This window comes from Acomys russatus, chromosome 11 (assembly GCF_903995435.1).
Source record: "Acomys russatus chromosome 11, mAcoRus1.1, whole genome shotgun sequence".
NCBI lineage: Eukaryota > Metazoa > Chordata > Mammalia > Rodentia > Muridae > Acomys > Acomys russatus.
Window position 1 is genome coordinate 20,780,950 of NC_067147.1, and position 22,866 is coordinate 20,803,815.

Genomic DNA, 22,866 nt, shown 5'->3' on the forward strand with positions numbered 1-22,866 from the left:
TACTAGGTACTATCTTCTCTAAGGAATAAATCAGTAGTAGTACATTTGTTATTCAGAATTCTCCACATATATTGGGATTACTTGGCTTTAATTTCTAAATAATTTTGATGTGCACTGCTGGATGGAGCCCCTCAGAGAACAACTCTGCTCGGCTCCTGTCTACAAGCATAGCAGAGTATCGTTAGTTGTGTCAGGGGTTGGCTGTCTCCCATGGATGCTAAGGCTACATACAGCCAAACATTGACTGATGCATAGGGAGTCTGGTGAACACGTGGGAGCATGGGAGGAAGGGCCTGCAGGAGAGAAGAGCTCCACAAGAAGCCCAACAGAGCCAACTAACCAGGGCCCAGAGGGCTTTGCTCAGATTGAAGCATCAACCAAGGACCATGCATGGCGTGTGGAATTGGGCCCCCTACGAAGATGTAGTCAATGGGCAGCTCAGTCTTCATGCAGGTCCTCTAGTAAGGGGACCGGGGCTGCCTCTGACTTGGATGCTATTGCCGTGTCAGATCACCTCCCCCTTGATGGACTCCCTTGCCAGGCCACAGTGGAAGAGGACAGGCTCATCTGTCCCCTGATTAGATTTGATGAGTTGAAGTGGATTAGATGTGGGGCTCGCTTTTCTGAGGAGCAGGGAGGGGAATGGAAGAGAGGAAGGGCGGGGCTGGGAGGTGAGGCGGGATGGGACTATGACCGGGACGTAAAGTAAATAAATAAATTAATTTTTAAAAATTCAAATATCGACAACACCTACTGAGATGTACCTTGGCTAACAGGTGGATATCTTCCTAGTACATGGATTTATCCATGTGCCCTCTGACACAATTCCCTTGAACACCAACACAATCAACTACACAAGAGCAGCATTTATAGAAAATGGTAATAGCCTTTAGCTTCTCAAAGGACATTGGAATCTGTGCCCATCCTACTGTCATGTGTAAGAATAGCACTCACCTAAACATGCCCTGGCTTGAGTGATAAATTAAATGATCACCTTATTTACATACAATCATTGCAATTTGCAAAAATGTAGTCTTTCTGGCTTCAAAGAACATTTGGCTTTCAAGAGATGTTACTGGAAGTATTTGGATGAAATTGGATATCAGATTTGGGTTCAAACTCAGCCAAATCCCCATTTTAATCTAAAGTTTGGTAAGGTTCCACTTTTATAATTTACTTCATGAACTGTATGTGGAGGTGCTTCTGTTCTAGGACCAAGAAGGACTATTATCGTTTTTCTTCTCTCTCTTATTTTCTTTTGACGTGCATCTTCTGACGTGCCAGCAGAGTTCATGGCTTCTGTTGTACGCTTCTGCAGCTGATCGCCTTCTATATTAGTCAAACTAAGGATGCTTAAATGGCAATAGTTTAGACTAATTTCTCCACATTATATTATTTCCAAATCTCTTTTTTGCATTGAATAATTTCAGTTTTGATATTATGTGATATTAATAGTCCCACTGTAGGTGACTTTAACAATTTCCCTGGCATTAGTCTTCGGAAAATGCCTTTTGAGATCCTATGCTAAATGAACTGAAGTGGCAAAGTCTTAATGTCAATCAACCTAGTCAAGCTTCGGTGTTGTCTTCCTCATTTATGATTGATCTCTTTCTTTAAAAGTGTGGCAAATTAATTGACTTTAAAACAAACTGTTACATTTCACCTACGTATCAATCTAAGAATGCCGTAAGAGGAAAACATGTAGATAATAATTCCTAAGACAAGATTGCTATATAAGCACCAAATTATACAAATTAATAAAAGTTTTGCTGTTTCCACATTCTGACTATAATCAGGCACAGTCACAGGGGAGGGGAGTTAGGGGAAAATGGGAGGGAGTGAGGAATGGGAGGATAAACGGGATAGGATAACAATTTAGATGTAATATAAATAAATTAATAAAATATATTAAAAAAATAAAAATTGATATTTTATTATATTTGTATTAAAATAACATTTTATTTAAACAGAGACAACTCAAAATAAGACTGAAGCAAATATTCCTTTCTTAGAACGTGATTTGAGCTCCAAACACTGGCAAGTGCCGCTCTGGAGTAGACCATCACTTATACTGATGTTCGCATGACTTCTTTAGGTAAGTGAGACACCTGAAAGAATAAAAACTCTCAGCTCCCTGTGTTAGCCCCATGAGTGTGAGTGTTATGGATTAGAATAAGACTTTGAATGGTCATAAATTTGGATTTCTTCATCTCTAAAGTAGAGAGGCAAATTATATTCTTTAGATGTTCTCGACATTTGTCTGATAGTGCCATTGCTTGGTCCTGTGACATGTTCCAGTGCTGTTTTAATCATTCTATCGTATTTTTCTTCTTAAACACCGAGCATGCAGTATTGATGTCTTTGGGTTCAATATTAAACCTGACCAGTGGAGATCATTGTCTTCCACACAGTTTTAAAATAGAGACAGTATTTTTTGTTCATGCCCCAAGAACAGCTTTCAAATAATTATTTTTTCCCTTCAACTTGTAAAGTCCCTCCTACTCTGTGTTTTACTTCCTCCATCTTGGTTTTTCTACCACAACCGTGAATGTTACTCTTCTTTATCAGCCTTATCTCATAGTCTTCTTTTGTACCCTAATGTCTAACTGCATGCATGGACAGCATTCTCAGCACCCGCAAAGATGATATAGAGATAGAGATCAGCTGGCAGGCAGGCAGACACACAGACATTGCTGAATACACAACTACAAGCTGCTCGGTCTGTATAGTGTTAATGGCATGTGTGCTTTCAAGGCTGATCTTTCGGTGCAGGTCATCAGTTGGTGTGCTTGTCCCTGGGGAAGATGCTGCCCTCAGCATTGCTTCATTGCCTGTAGTTCTCTGCATGGGATAAAGCTTCATGGGCATTCCTACTAGGCACTTTAGCATATCTGTTGTTCCCCGTCCTTGTTCAGTTCTTGTTTAGTTAAACGTTATGATGTAGCTTCTGACATCCCTAGGCAAGACAGTCTCATGGCAAACTCCCTGACAATGTTTCCACCCGTTTTCTGCAATGATCCCTGCACAATTAACTTCTTAAGTGGTATAGCAATTGGGTGTCTACCCGTACAGGGTTTCTCCCTCATGCATATTTGAGAAATGAAGAGAACGCCAAATGCTGTCTCATACTCACTTTTTAAATTTTACTACCTACCTAACTCCCTGCTACTCATCTGGGCATCTTTATCTTCTCTTTTCCATGGCCAACTGCATACAATCCTAAAGGGCAGATAGAATACAGACATTTGAAACTTCCAGTGTGGCATGCCTGCAATGCTTTGGAACCACTCAAGTCAAGGAGTTCGAAAGGTGGGGAAGTTTAGACTCCCTTCTGATCCTTATTTCTCCTCTTTACCTCCACAAATAGGTGAATTTTCTCAGGCTTTATCAAGATTGATGTCTTAGTCTGTTTGAGTTACTTTACCAGGCTTGCATAGATAAAGTAGTTTGTAGACCACAGGTATTTACTGTTCACACTTCCATGGGCTGGGAATTCTGATATATGGAGATAGTATATTTGAAATTTGGTAAGAACCATTTGATACAGCATAGAATTAGTCTTCTTTCTTTATGCCGACGCCGAAGAAGCAGCAAACAAGTTCCATAGCCCTCATTTATAGGGAGCGCTAAACCACTCATGAGGGTCTACCCTAGTTAAATTATATTCTAGAGGCCTCATTTATTTATCATAACACTGACTTTTAAGCTTAAACACAAAAACAAGGTGAAACACAAAGATTCAGAGAGAGAACATTGGATATACCAGACTTAGAGGTATAAAATGGTCTAGGAATGTAGCTCAAGAGGACAGTGCTCACCCGAAGCATGTGGAAGACTCTGGATGATCTCCAGATACCGGACCAAAGTGTATATATATATATATATATAGTGTATATGTATGTATATATACATAAAATATAATATATACATAATATATAATATTATATATGATACATTATATATATATATATATATATCACCAAAAAGTCAATCCTTATGAGAGTATACATTTCTTTTGTCTTTAAATCCACCTCCCCATTTTTTCCCTTTATTAAAATATGACAGCACACAGAGCTACTCATCTCCCTAACAACTTACTCATATACCATACTTTTTCTACCTTTATTCAATCCTGGCCATCTTACCTCCTGCCACAGGGTATTCACAAAAATCCAGCTAGGCAGGCTTTGCATGTTTTGCAAATTTAAGCAATAATATGTAAAATATTATTATCTGTATTTAAAAGTAACTAAATGGCAAGGTGCCAGAGGAACATAAAAACATTAATCAAGTATACAATTGTACATATACACACAGAAGCATCCAGCCAGTCAGAGCCAGCAAGCTGGCCAGTCAGTCATAGACACACACACACACACACACACACACACACACACACACATACACACTAGTTAAGGGTCATTTTAGAAAAGTATAGTTGATGACAAAAGGATGGTAAAGAGGCTGGTTGACTTGATTTTGGTTCCATCAAAAATTGTTTTAAACAAATTATTTATATTCCTGGACCACAGTCTTCTACTAAGTAAAATTAATTATTCTACGTTTTTAAAATATTTTGCATGTGAAATAAAAATATAATATAATAAAAAGGTAAATGCTGGACATTTACAATCAGTGACTCAGCCCATTTATTCCAATGGTAATCTAAGTTTAACAAAATAATTTGATTTTAGGGAATGCAAATAAGAGCCTTGGTACAGTACCACTATGCACCCAGTAGGACAGTCAAAATCAAATAGCAGTCATGCCAAATTCTAACGCGATGCAGACACATTGGATCTTGTATTTTTTTCTGGTAAAATATGCATATTAGATACTTCCTGTTGCTGTGATAAGATACTATAACCACAGTCACTTACACAAGAGAACATTTATGTTGGTTTATGATTTCAGAAGGTTATGAGTCTATCATGGCGGGGCTGGATGACAGCAAGGAGAAGGAATGTAGACAAGAGCAGAAAGTCAAAAACTATCACATCTCAAGACAGCACACAGTGGAAGGAGAGGGAGGTTATGTATCTCTGAGTCCACTTCTAGGCATGTGCTTTCTCCAGCAAGGTTGCACAATCTAAACCTCCCCACACAGTATCACTAAATGGTAATCGTGTACCCAAATCTCATACCTAGGGGAGGCATTTCTCATTCAAACCTCCACAGAATGTAAAATTTTAGAGCCATTTTGGAAAATCATTTAGAAATTTCCTATGAAACTAAACATATTACTCACGTTACCATACAGTTATATTTTTGAGCATTATTCTCATAAGAACACAATTAAATGTTTTTGTTAAAATGTGCACACAAACATTTACAAGAGATTTATTCTTGATAGAAAAATGAAAAAAAAAAACCACATTCATCAAATGTTTTTTGTGAGTGCATGATTAGAGAAATAATGATGTAGTCTTACCTATGGATATTATGAAATAATAACTTGGATAGATCTATTTTAAAGGAATGGAACAAGTGAAAAAAGATCAGTCCAAAGCACCATGTACCATAAATTTTCATACATATAACATTCTTAAAATGACTGGAGTGCCAGAAGGCTGAGATGAGGAGATAAGACAGAGAGGAGCACTCATGGGAGCGTGAGGTACCTTCTTTGTGTCAATGTGAGTTCTGTACTTGGCCTTGGTAGTGATTTCTTGAATCTATTTGTGCATTTTAACTTTTAAAATACTCCACCTTCTAAATGAACCCTTAAACATTGTGGAAATGGGATACGTTTATAGATATTGCTCAGTGTCAGTCTCCTGGTTTTGATATTTTACTAGTTGTATGACATGTCGGCATGTAATGAAATTAAGTGTTTGGAGAAAAGGAATTTTATTATTTTCACAGTCTTCGGTCTGGAAGAATTCCACATGTTTTATTCCTTTGAAATAGTGATAGGGAAAGTCAATATTATTTTTAATTCCTATCACACTAATGAATTAATTATGACTGGTGACTATGACTGATAACTAATCATTGAATGTATTTGTCATATTGACTGTGGTCTCATATATTAGGATGTTGGTCCTAAGTGGTGAAACTCTTTGGGAAGGATTCGAAAGGGCGGCCTTGTTGGAAAAGGGTAACTACTGGAGACAGGCTTTGATGTTTAAAAAGAATAACACCATTCCTAGAGTCCCTCCCCTCCCCAACTCCCTCTGACACCTACTTGGTGATCAGTATGTAAGGACTCAGCTGTTTCTGACGCCATAACTGTTCCATCATCATGGACTCTAACCCTCTGAAGCCATAATTCTAAATTAAGTACTTCCTTTTATAAGTTGTCATGGTTAACGTGTTTTATCACAACAATAAAAAAGTTGCTAAGACATTGCCCCAGTTAGGGGAAACAGTAATTTAAAAAAAAAAAAATGTTGTAAGGGAGAGGTTTTGAAACATGAAATTTTCTTCTGTTGAAATCTGTAACAAATCATTCTATTATGGTGTTATTTAACCTTTAAGATGTATTTCCATACCTAAAAAATAAAGAATGGTTTTAAAATAAAATAAACAAATAACCAAAAAGTTAACAATTTTTTTTTAATGTTGATAAATCTTACTTCTTACTTACTCTGAATGCTGCTTTCTCTTACATTTGTTTTATCATAGGAGACAAATAGCCTGAGGATTCTGGGACTTGGTTGCCTTAGACAAGTGGTCGTTTCTATCTCATCCTGGTACCACAATGAGGCCCTCAAGGACCGATTCAAGTGTTGGTGTGAGGTCCTCAACAAGTAGATCCATTTCATAAAGTACTGAAAATAGTGCATTATGTCCTATTTTATAAAGTATTTATCTTTATAGTATCTATTTTAAAATTTAAATATTTGTATTAATTCTTCGAGAATTCCTACACAGCGTGTTTGATCCTATTCATTCTCCTTCCCCAAACACTCTGAGGACAATGACCTGTCTTGCTGTAGGGGTATGACTGTCTAGTGGTAGGAGGCATAGGTTACATTTTTGGGGAGCGGAACTTAAATCAGGAAGTAGCTGGCTACCCCAATGGTATTGGTGCTACTATTCCAGCAGTGGGCATGTATTGCTAGGTCAGTCATTCTTATAGCTCAGAGGGCTCAAATTTGGCTAAGATTGATGGATGGATGCTGTTCTCCCTCTGTAATGTACATTGTCTCTTCCAGCACTATGGATAAAGCTTTTACATAAGTAGTAGCTGGATTACTCCATGTTCTATGGTTCAAGTATGTGGTGTCTTAAGCATTAAAGGATAACTAAGAGCATTTATAATAGCTATGTATTTTACTTCTTTTGTGTGACATCGTAACAACATATACAGTGAGTATAGTCTAAGGGTTATGTTTCATATTTCAGGTAAAGGCGGTCATAATAGAATCAAAAAGTCACAAAATAACCATTTTTATTTAGTCCAAAGAAATTGTAATTCACAGGATGGAAATCTCATAACCATTACCTGTGACTTTTATGCTCCTGCATATTCTTATTAATTCACAAACCTAACACTGTACTTTCAGAAAATCTCTGAACTATGGACTATATAAAATACTTTATACATCCTTTTTAGCAGAATTAATACCATAGTGAGTGTTTTCGAGTTACATGACTGAGATACTTACTACCTCTGACACAAGTATTTAGATGACCACAGATCAGCTGTGTCCTGAGACTAAGAAACTAACTCACCTCATATTCTTTCCCCAAAGCAAGTCTCCATTCAGTGATTGTTCAGTGCTGTGGGAGAGGAGAAGAAAATGAGCCTTTTTTTTGTTGTTGTTTAAAATAGGGATAGTGTAACTTTAAAGACCATTATGCGATTAATAGTGAATTTAACTAATTTAATTAATTCAACTAAATTAATTTAACTATAGAGAAGTTAAACTTCCTCACTACTCCCATCCATCCTTCCTTAATCCTTGATTCCTCACATGTGTTCTCAGAAGTACATCACAATATAATCCTGCATGCTAACCATAAAGTTTTAGCTTCCTTTTTCCTGGGAACCTGATTTGCATCCATTGCTACCAGAGTGAAACAAGAATATGCATCCCAAGTGGTGCATGCCTTTAATCCCAGCACTCGGGAGGCAGACGCAGGCGGATCGCTGTGAGTTCGAGGCCAGCCTGGTCTACAAAGTGAGTCCAGGACAGCCAAGGCTACACAGAGAAAGCCTGTCTCAAAAAAACCAAAGGGGGAAGAAAAAAAAAAGAATAGGATCTGGTGCTAACCTACCAACTCCACAGCTGGCAGTGCAGAACCATCACCACTGTGAGGCTGAGAAGGATTACCTCTTGTTGCTCAGCAGCAACCCAAGTAATAAAATATTTCTTTATTGAGAACCAGAATGGAACAGCAAGTTGACTATTTCACTATCCCAGGAACTTGTGAGGCATGGGAGATGTGTAATTATAGATTGAGGGGTTTTATAGTTGCTGCTAGCTTTGATTAAAGCAGTGGGAACAGACAAACAAGAAGCGTAGGCCTAGGGTGACTAGTTACTAATTGAAATCCAGGTATCGGTGTTTAACAGCGTCACTGCCAGCTGCTATGGTGGCTATGGCTGAAAAGTGTCCATCTTCAAAGTGTCCATGTTACCAAAGCGATATTATTAAGTGGGACTTTTAAGAGGTAATTGGAACATGAAGTTATCAACCTTATAAAAGAAGCTTCACGTAGCGTTTGATTAATTTGTCCATCCATCTGCTGATAGAACCTGCTGATATCATGGTTTTGGATTTCCCTTCCTTCAGAAATGTGAGTAAATACATTTTTGATCTGTACAAATTACCCTGTCTCAAGTATTTTGCTATAGCAGCACAAAATAGACTAAGGCAGCATAATATAGGAAAACTATAGGGAAAGGGGAAAATGTGATAGCGTTCTGACCCAGGGAAACTATGTAAGTGGTTGACTTCCCAGTCTCAGCAGATCTGCTGTACCAAGATCACGCACTGAACTGAAAAAGATTGGAACACTGATGCGTGGAATGAAAAGCGTGCCCCAACAACCAGCAAGCACAGGGCTTTTGAACGGAAGATGTGGCCAAAAGACACAAAAGGCGTGCGCCACTTGGGATGCACATTCGTGTTTCACTCTGGTAGCAATGGATGCAGATCAGGTTCCCAGGAAAAAGGAATCTAAAACTTTATGGTTAGCATGCAGGATTATATTGTGATGTACTTCTGAGAACACATGTGAGGAATCAAGGATTAAGGAAGGATGGATGGGAGTAGTGAGGAAGTTTAACTTCTCTATAGTTAAATTAATTTAGTTGAATTCATTACAATAGCTTGAATGAGAACGTCCCCCATAAGCTCATATGTATGAATGCGCTGACCCTAAGAACTGCCTTGGGAGAAATTAGGATCTGTACTCCTGTTGGAATGTTGGCCTTGTTGAGAAGGCTTTTCAGTGGGTTTGGGCTTTCAGGCTTCGAAAGCCCAAGCTAGACTCAGCGTCTCCCTTTCTGCCTCCTGCTTATGGGTCAGATGTAAGCTATCAGCTACTCCTCCATCAGCATGCCTGCCTCTCTGCAGCCGTGCTCCCCACCAGTATGCTCATGGACTCACCCTCTGTCATGGTATGCAAGCCGCCAATGAGATGCTTTCTTTTGTACTTGTCTTGGCTATGGTGTTTGTTCACAGCAATAGAGTAATATCTAAGAAAATCAGTACGTGTGTGATCTTGCAATATATTCCTATCACCAAAAACTATGACACTAACAAAGTAACAGAAGAGATTTTTAAGATGTGTTTCCAACTTGGAGGGGGCACAACATAGAAGAGGAGTACCACTTTCCAGAATACAGTATGGATCCTAAGTGAATGACGTATAGTTAATTCTATCCATCAGGAGGAGGTCACAGAACAGAGGCTGGGAAGCTTTGTGGCCAAGCCCTGGAATCTCTTTTACATAAACTCCTCACTCATTGTATTTGTTTTTGTTTTATTAGCTCACTCGGCATGCTATAACAAAATGCAATACACCAGCTAAATTGTAAACAAAAGGAAGATGATTTATCACCCTTCTGAATGTTGTGAAGGCCCCAATCAAAGGGTAAGCTTTTACTGTTGTGTTCAAGGCAAAGACACTGGCATTTCCTGACCCAATTCCTTTCACAACACTTTGCTCCCATGTCCGTTGATGAAGGCATAGCATCAAAGAGGAAATGTCAAATATCACAGAAACACTAAACTTCAAACCAAAACATCTTTTTCTGACTCTTTGGGTCCTCCCTGTACCCTGTGAGGCTTATCACAGTGATCATTAAGTACTTAGTTATGCAAAGAAAAGAATAAAAAGAAGAAAAGAAGGAAGGAAGGGAAAGAGGGAGACAGCAGAAGTTTAATAGCTAAAATAGAATTTTCTTGATGGATGTGAAGTTAGTTTGCTCTTCTGTGATGAAATGCCTGGCAATAAGCAACTGAGGAAAAGAAGGGCTTATTTTTTATCTATAGTCCCCCCTGGCAGTGACAGTATTGGTGACAACAGTTTTAGACATGGCGGCAGGAGGCCTCATTGTGTGGACAGTCATGATATAGCATCCAATTGTCACACACAGTTAAATTTCATCAGAGCTAATTAAAATGAAGCAAATTTTAAAATTAAAATGGAGGTCATTGTTTCATTAGCCATGTGTTCGTCATCCAACCAACCGCAGCGCTAGGGGCTGCTGTATTGACCAGAGTTCACATTCAATGCCCCATCGAGGTGAAAGGTTTATCGGCGGCCTGATAGACCATCGTCATTATGCAATAGAGTAGGTGTTGATGCTCGGTTCAGTTTCTCCTTTTAATTTCCTTTAAGTCTACCCCCTGAGCTGGTACTGCTCATGTTCAGAGTGGGCCTCTCCTCTTCAATTAAGTTGCCCTAGAGAAAAACCCTCACAGGTACACCCCTCTAGAGATGTGCTTCTTAAGTGACTCTGAATTCTGCCAGGTTGGCTGTGAAGATGACCAATTGCTCTGAAAATAATCTCAGCAACACGGAAGTATCTTTCCTTGACTCAACGTTCACTTATGGTTCCCATTAAACAAAATCTTATTGGATATCCACAGTCATGTTCTGCGTGAGGAGTGGTAATGTGAACATAATCTCTGTCTGGTAAAGTTTATAATCTAGTTAGGAATAATCAATAAATTAGCGATTACAAAGATGAAAAGTATCATGAGTGAGAGGCAATTTTATAGGGTAATCTAATACCTGATTTGTGCTGAAAGGCTTCCCCTAAAATGAATAGGAGATAGCTAGATGAAATAGTTTTTGTGTGAGAACTCAGCATCTCCAAAGAAGTGAAATAATGGTAACCAGTCTTATCCAGCCCGGTAGGTGGGGCATTGAGTGTATAAGCTGAGCACTGTGTTTGGGAAATTTAAATTTTTCTTTTATTGTAATTAGTTTTCATCACATTTAATTGCATGTAAAAATCGGATGCTTTATGGTACATCAAAGAAATAGGATGTCACCATAATTACAATAATGTTCTAACTGGAATTTTCTGTAGAAAACAGTATGATGAGACTAGAGGAGTAGTTAGTGCCAGAAAGCAAAGGTCTATAGATAGCATGAAGAATTATCACTCTTATAACAAGTCAGAGACAGTCACAGAAAAGTGTCAGGCAATGGTGACATGGTCACCTTACATTTTTTTTTGTACAAAGATTTCACTAACAATTACAATCCAATATTTTAAACCACTGAACTAGATAAAGTTATTTCTCAGTGGGAAATTAGCTCACATACTAAGATCTGAATGTAGTTCGGTTCTTCATAGCAAATGGCATTGGATATAAGCAAATCTCAAGTACATTAGTGTCTATATTACTTAATAGTGAATAGCACAATGGGAATACTATGTAAGTAGCTGATATCATCTATCATTCAGGGGATAATAAGGAAAAAATCTAGCCCAAGGGATATGTCCCATGAAAGTCTTCACTTACCAGGAAATTGGGACAGAGGGGAGGACATCCTATTGGAACTCTAGGTGAGAGAAGCATGGGAGAATGGGGAAATAGAAGGATCCAGAGGGTCTTAGAAACCTGCAAGAAGAACATTATGATAGGCAGATCTGGGCCCAGGAATCCTACTCAAACTATGGCACTAGCTAAGGACAATACATCCAGTTAACTTTGAACCCCTACCCAGATCTAGCCAATGGACAGGACATTCTCCACAGTTGAGTGGAGAGTGGAGTCTGACTTTCACACAAACTCTGGTGTCCCATATTTGACCACATCCCCTGGATGGAGAGGCCTGGTGGCACTCAGAGGAAGGATAGCAGGATACCAAGAAGAGACTTGATACCCTATGAGCATATACAGGGGGAAGAGGTCCCCGTCAGTCACAGTCATAGGGGAGGGGACCAAAGGGAAAATGAAGGGAGGGAGGAATGAGAGGATACAAAGAATGGGCTAACAATTGAGATGTAATATGAATAAATTAATAAAATATATTTTAAAAAAGAAAAATCTGTATGCATTAATTACTTGGAATGTTTTACGAATAGTTTTGGTCTGTGGCTAGTTGGAGTCACAGATGTCGACCCCACAGACACAGAAGGGTGATTGCACATGGACTTGCAAACTGTGCCATATTTGCGTGTAGTATTTGTTTCATTGTCTCATTTGCTCACTTAGCCTAAGGCTTCTCCGGAGCCTTTGATTTCTACTGCTCAGGGTTGCCAGCCTGGTACTGGGCCTGCAGCTTCCTTTGGTGCACTCTATACCATACAGGCTACTCCTGTATTCCAAGCTTAAACTTCCGTCTTAAAATGTCTTCATCGTTACTCTGTGATCTACTATCTTTCAAAACCCAAACTGTGGGAACTTGTTTTTTTTCCTTTTCATGCTTTTTTTTTTCTGTCTCTCTTACTTGCCTTTCTTCTGCCTTTTTTTTTCACTTGCTTTCAAAGCTTTCTCTGTCACAAAATGAAATAACTTTTTAATTAATAACATTAGTTACTAGTGAATTTTGATGAAATAACTTCAAATAAGAATAATTCCTAGGATATGGTTTAATTATCAGACATAACAATTTACCCATCATATACTTTAAGATAAATATAGCCCTTTAAGCAGAGTCATACTCAAATTATATTTAAAAAATGTTTTGTTGACCATTTATTGTTACCAAAGGAAAAGTCTCACAGTGACTGTGTGCCCAGACTACAAAGTCCCAAATTTCATTTTCCGTGTAATGCTTCTCGACTTAGCAACGAACAATGCAGTTGAACTTCTAAGAAAGGAACTGACTTACAGGTTTTCTCTCATACATTTGTGGTAATTTAATAGACTTGTTTTCACAGACAAGGTGATTAATCTTCCCTGTTTTGACTCAAGCATTTTCTAGGAACTCTAATAAAACACATACGTTAGTGCCAAGGGGTAAGTACGCAGAAGCTTTTTTAAAAAAAAAAAAAAGCAAAACCGTTTGCTCTTTGACTGTTCACACATAGGATTTAATCAATGCAAACTCACAAGCCAATGATGAAATGACAATAAATGTGAGCATTAGCACAACCAAAGACCTCTGACCACAAAAATGGGACCCTGCCATTTCATAATTGTTCAAGAATAGCAACCAGGGTAAGACAAGATCATGTATTCTGAGCTTTGCCCTTTACAGTAATTGATACATAGTCCCTGGCTCTATTGCATCAATACGAATTGAAGGCCCATGTATCTCTGGACAGATAACACGTAATGGCAATCAATAGAAAGATTAAAAGCTACACAGAGACTTAAGTTTTAGTTTGACATCAAAAGAACTTAGACAACATTACTCTCTTCCTCTCAATGAGAAGAAAAGATAGGAAACAGGAAACAATAGTGTTTTCATATACAGGGTATGTGGGTGCACCATCACCATAAAACCTGGACAGACAGGTGAATCCAGAAAGTCATAGCCAAGATCAGGTCCCTGGGAGTAGGGGACTGCAACAAGTAGCTGGTAGGAACAAGTAAATGGCAGCATTGACAGACTGCTGGAGACTGTATCGGGTAGTATAAACATGAGGGATGGGGTGGTTCTTGGGAGCTGCAATCATTGCTGTATTATTTCGCCCCATGGTCTCTATCGGTTTCTCATATTGAGGAGTCAAGTAAAGCCCTTTCTTTTCTTTTTTTTTTTAAGATTTTTATTATTAATTTATTCATATTACATCTCAATTGTTAGACCATCCCTTGTATCCTCCCATTCCTCCCTCCCTCCCGCTTCCCCCCTACTTCCCTCCCCTATGTCTGTGACTGAGGGGGACCTCCACCCCCTATAAATGCTCTTTGGGTATCGAGTCTCTTCTTGGTAACTTGCTATCCTTCCTCTGAGTGCCGCCAGGCCTCCCCATCCAGGGGACGTGGTCAGAGATGGGGCACCAGAGTTTGTGTGAAAGTCAGATCTCCTTCTCCACTCAACAGTGGAGAATGTCCTGTCCATCGGCTAGTCTGGGTAAGGGTTAGAAGCTTACTGCCTATATTTTCCTTGGCTGGTGCCATAGTTTGAAGAGGACCCCAGGACCCAGATCCGCCTGTCATAAAGTTCCTCTTGTAGTTTTCCAAGACCCTCTGGATCCTTCTATTTCCTCATTCTCCCAGGCTTCTCTCACCTAAAGTCTCAATAGGATGTCCTCCCCTCAGACCCACTTTCCTGGTAGGTAAAGTTTTTCATGGGACATGCCCCTTGGACTAGTGTCTCGATATAAGTGAGTATATACCATTTAACTCTTTTTGCTTCTGGGTGAACTCACTCATTATGATAATTTCTAGTTCAATCCATTTGTCCACAAATTTTGGGAATTCCTTGTTTTTAATAGCTGAGTAGTATTCCATAGTGTAAATGTACCACAGTTTCTTTATTCATTCTTCTACTGAGGGACATGTAGGCTGTTTCCATGTTCTGGCTATGATGAATAAGGCAGCTATGAACATGGTTGGGCATATGTCCCTGTTGTGTGGTAGAGCATCTTCTGGGTATATTCCAAAGAGTGGAATAGCTGGGTCTTGGCTGTAATGAGAAAAAAAAATCAAGCAAGAATGTGAAAACTACCCAGATTATTCTTCATTTTTATGAAAGATTACTTTCTAGGGATATCAGTTCATGTAAGCCTTATCTTACCTGAAGAAAAGAATATTTATCCCACTCCAGGAGACAGGAAACTATTGTGTGGAGGTTACAGACATGGGAGGTGGGCTCAATGAAAGGCAAACTCAACCAGAAGGTTATAGAGAGCAATGCCTTGTATCACCCATCAGCAAATCAGGATGGATCCATATATCACAACAGCAAAACACCAAAAGCACACTTATAATGTTGGAGGACAGATTCCTAGTGAAACTCAAAGACAAGAGATGGCAAAGGAGCATCTAAGGGCACTCTGAAGCCTCTGGGATCTGCAAAAGGTCCACAGAGCTCAAGTGCTCGCCAAATGAACATGACCCACTCAAGGCTTGCTCCTTAGCTCCTTACCCCACACAGTAAACATATATGAGTGACACTGAATGGACTGAGCAGACTGTATTTATATAAGCACATGCGTGCATGTGTGTTTGTGTGTGTGTGTGTATGTGTGTATGTGTGTAGCAATAATTAAAGAAGAAGTCATAAATGTGAGAAGGAAGCATGAGGGGAGTTGGAGCAGGGAAAAGAAGAAGGGGTAGGAGCATAGATATTGTGTTTGTACATGAATTTCTCAAAAAATAAACCAAAATTTAAAATAACATGAAAGAGGAAAAGAAAGAAGAAAGGAAACCTGAAGAACAGCAAGAAACAAAGGAAAGAGCTGTCTGACATCCAATCAGAATCAGCCATTATACCACTGTGTAGAATTGCATAGGAAATTGAAAATAGTTGGAATGGGAGCAGTAGACAACATGCATGAATAGAATGGTGAAAAGTCTGAGGGAAAAAAAATGCCTGGCAAAATGGCTCAGCAAGAACAAAGGCTTCCTGCCAAATGTTGTATCTTCCTACCTGAGTTATATCTTAGGCACCATAAGGTGAAGAAGAGAACAAATTCCCATAAGTTGTTCGCTGACTACCACATAGCTATCTTCGTGTGTAACCCCATTTTTAAATAAATAAATATAATAATTAAAAAATACAAATTAAATAAAAGAAACTAAAGGTAACACAAAAACCATTGATAGACCGATTAGTAATGGAGACAGAGCTAAAGAAAAAATTAGTAAATGTGAAGTTTTGTCCAATAGGAAGCTCCCAAACTGCAATGTAAAGAAAAGTGGGGTAGATGTTAGAGCTATGACAATAGCATCAATAATAATTCCAATGTAAATGTCTAAATATACTATTTAAAGAACACAAATTTCCAAAACAAACAAACAAACAAACAACATTTAGCTACCTGGTGTCAACAAGGAACCACATTAATTATGGTCACACATATTTAAAGAAAAAGAATCCAGAAAAATATACTACCCTAAACCCCAAAGAAAACTGGTAACTGTCTTAGTTTCTTATGAAGTAGAGTTGACAATTAGTGACATTATAGAAGACAAGACAGAATTATTACTTAATGATTAAGTCATAAAATATTAAAAATAGACAATATATCTTAACCTACATGAGTTTAAATCTCAGAACATCAAAACAATGAGAGGGAAAATGATACAATTTCAACAAGAAACCATTCAATTCACTGTTATAATTAGAGAATTCAACAGACTCACTTCAGTAAACTTATACTTCAAGGAAGGAGAATATTAGTAAGGATGTGTTTGACTTCATCATTGCTGTTAATCTATTTGGCCAATTTGGCATGTATCGATTACTTCCAACTATGGCAGAATATGAATTCTTTCCAAAGTCCTACACAAAGCAGACTAGGGTGAGTCACATCCTAGGGCATAATATGCACCTAAAGAAATGAGGAGGTCCCACCCACCGTCAGAGGTCTAGGGGAGGTGAATAGGGCAGAAGAGGGAGAAGTCATAGAAATGAGAAAATATAAATATGAGTGAGTGGGTAATAATTGGGATGTAATGTAAGTAAGATATAGTAAATTTAAAAAGAAAAAAAATTAAAAATTCGAAGTATAAATAAAATACAATTATAATCATTTTAAAAGGTGAACAAAGAAATGAAATGGATCTAAATTATGTAAAAAAATTTTTAGACATTAACACAATTAAAAGAATCAACAATGTCTTGCAAATACCTAGATATTTAGGTATTCAATAACATACTTCTAAACAATGCATAGTACTAAGAAATTTTAACAGAAAATTTAAAAAGTATTTTAAGCCAAATGGAAATAAAAATATGACATATAAGAATTTGTGGGATGCAGCAAAATAGTACTTAGAGGAAATATATAGAATTAAATGCACATGTTAAATATATAAATAACCCAATGAATAATACAAGCTAAGCACTCATCTTATGAAACAAGAGAAGTAAAAGTAATTTCAACCTAAAACAAACAGAATAAAAGAAATAAAAATTAGAACAAAAAGCAATGAAATGGAAAACAACAGGAAAAATCAATGATTCCCCCAAAACTAGCTCTTTGAAAAGATCAATAAAACTGATAAACTACTACCCATGCTATCCAAAAGTGGAAGAGAAATGAAAAGTAAAGATGCAGGCTAGTAGTTTTAGAGGGAGAAATGCAATAAAAGAAGGGGGAAAAAGAAAAAAAAATAACACACAAATCTATTCTTTATATGATATGCTGATACAAGAATTTCCATGAGAGGACAAGTTAGCAATTCCAACACTGCTATGTGTGTACACATGTCATGTATGTATATTTGAAGTTAATCAATTTTAGAATATAATACTATATGGTTGCGCTGGCTGTGGCAGTATATGGCTCTCGATGATACTGAGGCTTCCATTTTGCAGCCCATCTGAGCAGTGTGAGCTTTGACACAGCCGATGTCCGAGCAACCTGTTGACTTGGGTCTCTGGAAGAGGTCAATGAGTTTGAGAAGTTTCCCACCAGAAGACTGGGGCTGGCTTAGGTGAAGATGAAGACGCACATGTCTAAGAGGATACTGGGGATGGTGACAATGTAGGAGATGACTTCTCCAATCAGTTGTGCGCTAAGCTAGAGATGCATGGTTATAAGATGGAGATGTCATAACATCCAGAAATGCTACAAGAGCCTTAAACTTGGACTATGTACTAAATTCTAGGACTAAGAGACCAGGATGGGATACTTTTTATTTGATCATTTACTTGGATTTATTTTTGTTTTTATAACAGAAAAATAAATAAGTGTTTTGATTTTAAAAAAGAAATTAAACAAGTAAGGCATTGGATAGGAAAATATGAAAACCAGGTCTCTCATTTTGACAGTTGTAGCTTCATAGAGGCAAGAGAAAAAGGGTAGGATAATCCGTGTAGCTATGGATTAGAGATTGATAGGTTGTAATGGATAAGAGCTAGGTGATTTGATTAGCTTAATATAGAACTGCATGGCTACATAGAGAAGGGTTTTGGGGGGTGTGCATGTGTGTTTGCATGCACCGGTACCTGTGCGCGCGCGCACACACACACACACACACACACACACACACACACACACACACACAAAACCAGATGACTGGGAGCACATATTTTCTTGGTTAGCAGAGCATGCAATGACTTCTGGGTAACAACGGTCATAAAAATATCCCAATAGCAATGAGAACATCTAGACTCAGATAGAGGCTTCAACACCATTCTTCCAATAAAAAGGAATGAAGTCCTTGGATGGATGCTTGATATTGAGACCAGGAACAAGGTCAGACGGAAGGAGAGGAAAAACGTTCTCAAGAGCAACAGCCACAACAGGAACCTGCACTGTGCTGCTACGTCTAAAGGTCATCTGCAATGAGCTTGTCAAAGGGAAAGACGGAAATTCTGAAGAATGAAATAAAGGCTCTGAGATCAGCTTGTGTGGTCATAACAAAACACTATAGTCCAGCAGTTTCCAACCCATGGGTCGTGACCCCTTTTGGGCATCAAAAGACCCTTTTTCAGGGGTCACCTAAGACCACCATAGAACACAGAAGGGGGTCCAAACTTCTCTTCCTTAAGGTAAGGATGTTGATCCCATTGTGGGACCTCACTCTTACAACTTCCTCTAAACCCTGTTACCTCCCAGAGGGTGCACCTCCAAATGCCACTACAATGAGAACAAGTGATTTGATAAATGGATTTTAAGAAATCATTCAATAGTTTGTAAGATTACATCATAAAGTACAAAAACAAAATAGCCACGGCTCATACAGATATAAACAAATGGTAATGGCAACTAAAAAATGAATGAAGGAGAAAAATTTTTGATGCTGAAAACTTTTAATAATAACTCATAGAGTTAATTCAATCTCAGCGATTTATATGACTTCCTTCCAAAGTGCACACTGTGAGAAGGCAAAGAGTAACTTTGCATAAACTTTAAAGATGCAACAATATCAACTAAGTAATATTGATATTGATTAAAACAACTACTTAGCTGTGCTAAGTGTGCCCACTGATGTGAAATGTTAATAATGACTGCTCTGCATGAGAATATGCTTTCTTTATGCTATCATCTCGAGTACTCTATGTTTAAAATTGTCGAAAGAGTAGGGTCTATTAAAAGAAACAACATGGCACTGACAGTGCTGTGAGATAGGATAGGACACACAAAGTAATCAAAGTTAGATGCAGGGAGTAGAAAGTGCTAAATTGATGGGAACTCCAGAAGAGAAATGGTTCCAAACAGCTTCCAGCTGGGAAGTACCCATGAGTGCTTCATGGCAGGGAGGAAATATGACTGAAGCTGTGAATTCTGATCATAGCTGAAGTGAAGGAAGCACACCCAAGTATTCCAAGTGGGGCATTACATGATTCAATGTATGAAAAACCGAACGTGGTGGCACATGGATATAATCCCAGTAGTAGAGAAGGGATTCCAGGCAGCTTGCTGGAACTTTCTAGCCAGCCAGATTGTTTACCTGATACCCGAAAGTGCTGTCTGTATTCCATTTACATGCACAGAAATGTGCCTTACACATGTGCACTCACATGCGGTTGAACATGAGCACACGTATACACGCAAAATTGTTGGAGGACAGTCTTGTGCACTGTGTTTTCAGATGCTGATTTCAGTGCCCTGAGATCTGGTTACTGTCCTACTGCAGACATTGTTATGAATGTTGGACCATCTCCTGTGCCCATGTGATATAAGGGACATTCCCCAATTATCCTTGGTTGGTTACTAAGGATGCTGAAGACTATGCTTGGGCAGAAGAGAGATAAGCAGAGTTTATGTTCCTGTGCTTGGGCTCAAGAGACCATGAGGACAGGAGAAGAGAAACAGAGAGGTGTCAGAAGTAGAGGAGGCAGGAGAGAAAGGAGTCAACGTAAGCCAAGATGAATGATGAGCACATGGCCATGAGGACAGGCCATGGAGCAGAAGCTGCCTGGGAGTCATTAGATTGGCAAGTGGTTGGCTTTTCTGTGGGCTTTATAACTAGGAATAGAATAGCTCAGCATATGCCCAGCATAGTGCCTACAGCTTAGTAATAACCATAGTCTCTCTGTATCAATCATTGGGGAACTAGCTGCTTAGAGAAAAGTGCTGCTGTAATAATTTCCAGCATTAATTAATATACGCAGGATAATTAATTCATTATACACAAAACTGAATGGAAAGTTTGGTAAATATTTGAGAGAAACAAACTGCAGGTTGGCTTAGAGAATGGACTTGTATTATCTTTTTTGTTTGTTTGTTTGTCTGGTTTTTGTGGTGAAAAACCTGCTAGCTCAGAGAGGCAGAGAAAGCACCCAGCTGAACTTTGTACTTAGCTCACATCCCAGTGATGAAGGCCTTAAAGGCTCACTAACTCAGCTAACAGCCCTCCCCAGAGCAAAAAACACAAGGCTAAAGGCTTGCTAGCCCGAAGCCCAAAAAGCCCAAAAAGCCGAAGGCCAAGGAGCTAAGAGCCAAGCTAAAATCCAAAGCTAAAGAAACACAAAAGACCAAAGACCCAAAGACCCCCTCCTACTTCTGCACACTGTCTTAAATACCTTTCAAGTCCAAGCCCCTCCTACCCTCCCAATCCCCATCAGCTGGTTTCTTGCTCAGCCTCTTGATATAGGGTTAACTTTATTAAATCCTGTGTATAGATAGCTCTTGGATTAAAGGTGTGTGTTAGGGCTGGCTTAGCTGCCAGCTGAATTGCCCTTTTGTTCACAATAAACAGGAGAACTTGTATTATCTTAAGTAGCAGATGATAAGTTAAGTTGTAGCTGGGTTGAGGAATGAGGGCTTTGTTTAATATGTGAGAGCTTTTGGTCAGGAGAAAGACAGGAAATGGACCTTTAGGAAAAACTGTGAAGAAAAAATGGAGAGTCACCTCTGTAGCCTGTGCTGTTTCGTGATGAGATGACAAAGATGTGCGTACAAGCGGAACAATGGTGTGGACAGGAGAGAGAGAGAGAGAGAGAGAGAGAGAGAGAGAGAGAGAGAGAGAGAGAGAGAGAGAGAGAGAGAGAGAGAAGAACAAGACACAGAAGGGGGAAGGAAGAAGCAATGGGTGTTTTTAAAACAACCTGCTTTCCAACTTAGTTAATCACAGTTCTCCTTATTTTTTCTTATAAGGCAATCTCAATTTACAGTGCTTTGATGTGGCTTTGCCTAGGAGTGGTCCTGTGGTCCTACCCTAAGTAGTGAGATATCAGCGGAAGTCTAAGGGAACACCTGACTTCCTGATTATACAAGGCACTCTCCGCTGACATCTCCCTCTTGTCTGCCCCTCCTCCTTAAGATCCCAAAGAGACAAAGATGTGATCCCTGAGCCTCAGTTAGCATAGAGTAATTAAGAAAGGAAAAAGCCACACTGTGAAGGCAGCAGGAAGAGGTTCCTCATGACGCGCTTCAGTTCTCCCTAACCTTCATCTTACATGACAGAGCAGAAAACATTTAGTTTTCTGTAGTTGATGTTGTTGTTTGTTCTCTTGCATTCATGGCTAACGAGCTTCTTTCATGCTCCCAATGGAAAAAGAGTAAGAGTTAATCTTGGAGTTTAAACACTAACATGATATGGAATAATGACGTGTTAATTATTAATTGGGTGGAAGCTGACGAGGCTTTGTTCCTGGGAGAGACACCTTCTGGAGTAGCTACGTCTCAGCTTAATCTTGGAGGCAGGGCACTGTGCATCTTTAGTTAAGTTTTAATTCAGGATACAGAATAATCAAACTGTTTTGTGAGTTGGTCACCAGGGCTCACAACTCTCTCTACTATAACAGTCAGAGCACACACAAGCCATGTTCCAATGGATACATTGTCACCCACTGTCTTCATTGGCTTCTGTGTTGCTGTAATCAAATACTGAGCAAAATCAACTTGGCAAGGAAAGAAATTCATTTCAGCTTACAGTTTCCGGTAAGACTCACCATTTAAGGTCAGAATGGAATCCAGAGAAAGCTTTGGTTCCTGCTTTGAGAATTCTCCTGCGCTCCATGGCCTACAGATCTGTGTGACTTCCAATCTCACGCCTTCTCTTGGTCTCCTAGGCCCATCCTTCACTTCTAAGAACATTTGTGATCACCTTGATTTGCCTAGACAGTCCAGGATAACTGCTTCACTTCAAGAGCCTTAGCTTACCCAAGTTGGTCCCACCAAGATTTGTAATTACAAGGGAGTGACCTGAGAGTATAGCTCACTTAACTTAGCTGTATTCTTAGCTTTTAGTTTGGGATGCATTTGACGTTTAATATTTCCAAACACTATCTAGTCACTCATTTTAGAATTTATCATAGATTATTCTACTATTTCCCTGACTTGGGATATGAATTTTACTCAGCTATCCTCCGAGAAGCGTCCAGTTAAGTATTCTTGATTGATGGCTTCTCAAATTGGACTTCTTTGAAAAATGCATT

The 22,866-nt window shown here is 38.9% G+C and overlaps 1 pseudogene; it reads left to right on the forward strand.

Moving 5' to 3' along the window:
* The first annotated feature begins 17,886 nt into the window (after positions 1–17,886).
* On the forward strand, positions 17,887–18,094 carry LOC127195536 (26S proteasome complex subunit SEM1-like; annotated as a pseudogene).
* The last annotated feature ends 4,772 nt before the right edge of the window (positions 18,095–22,866 follow it).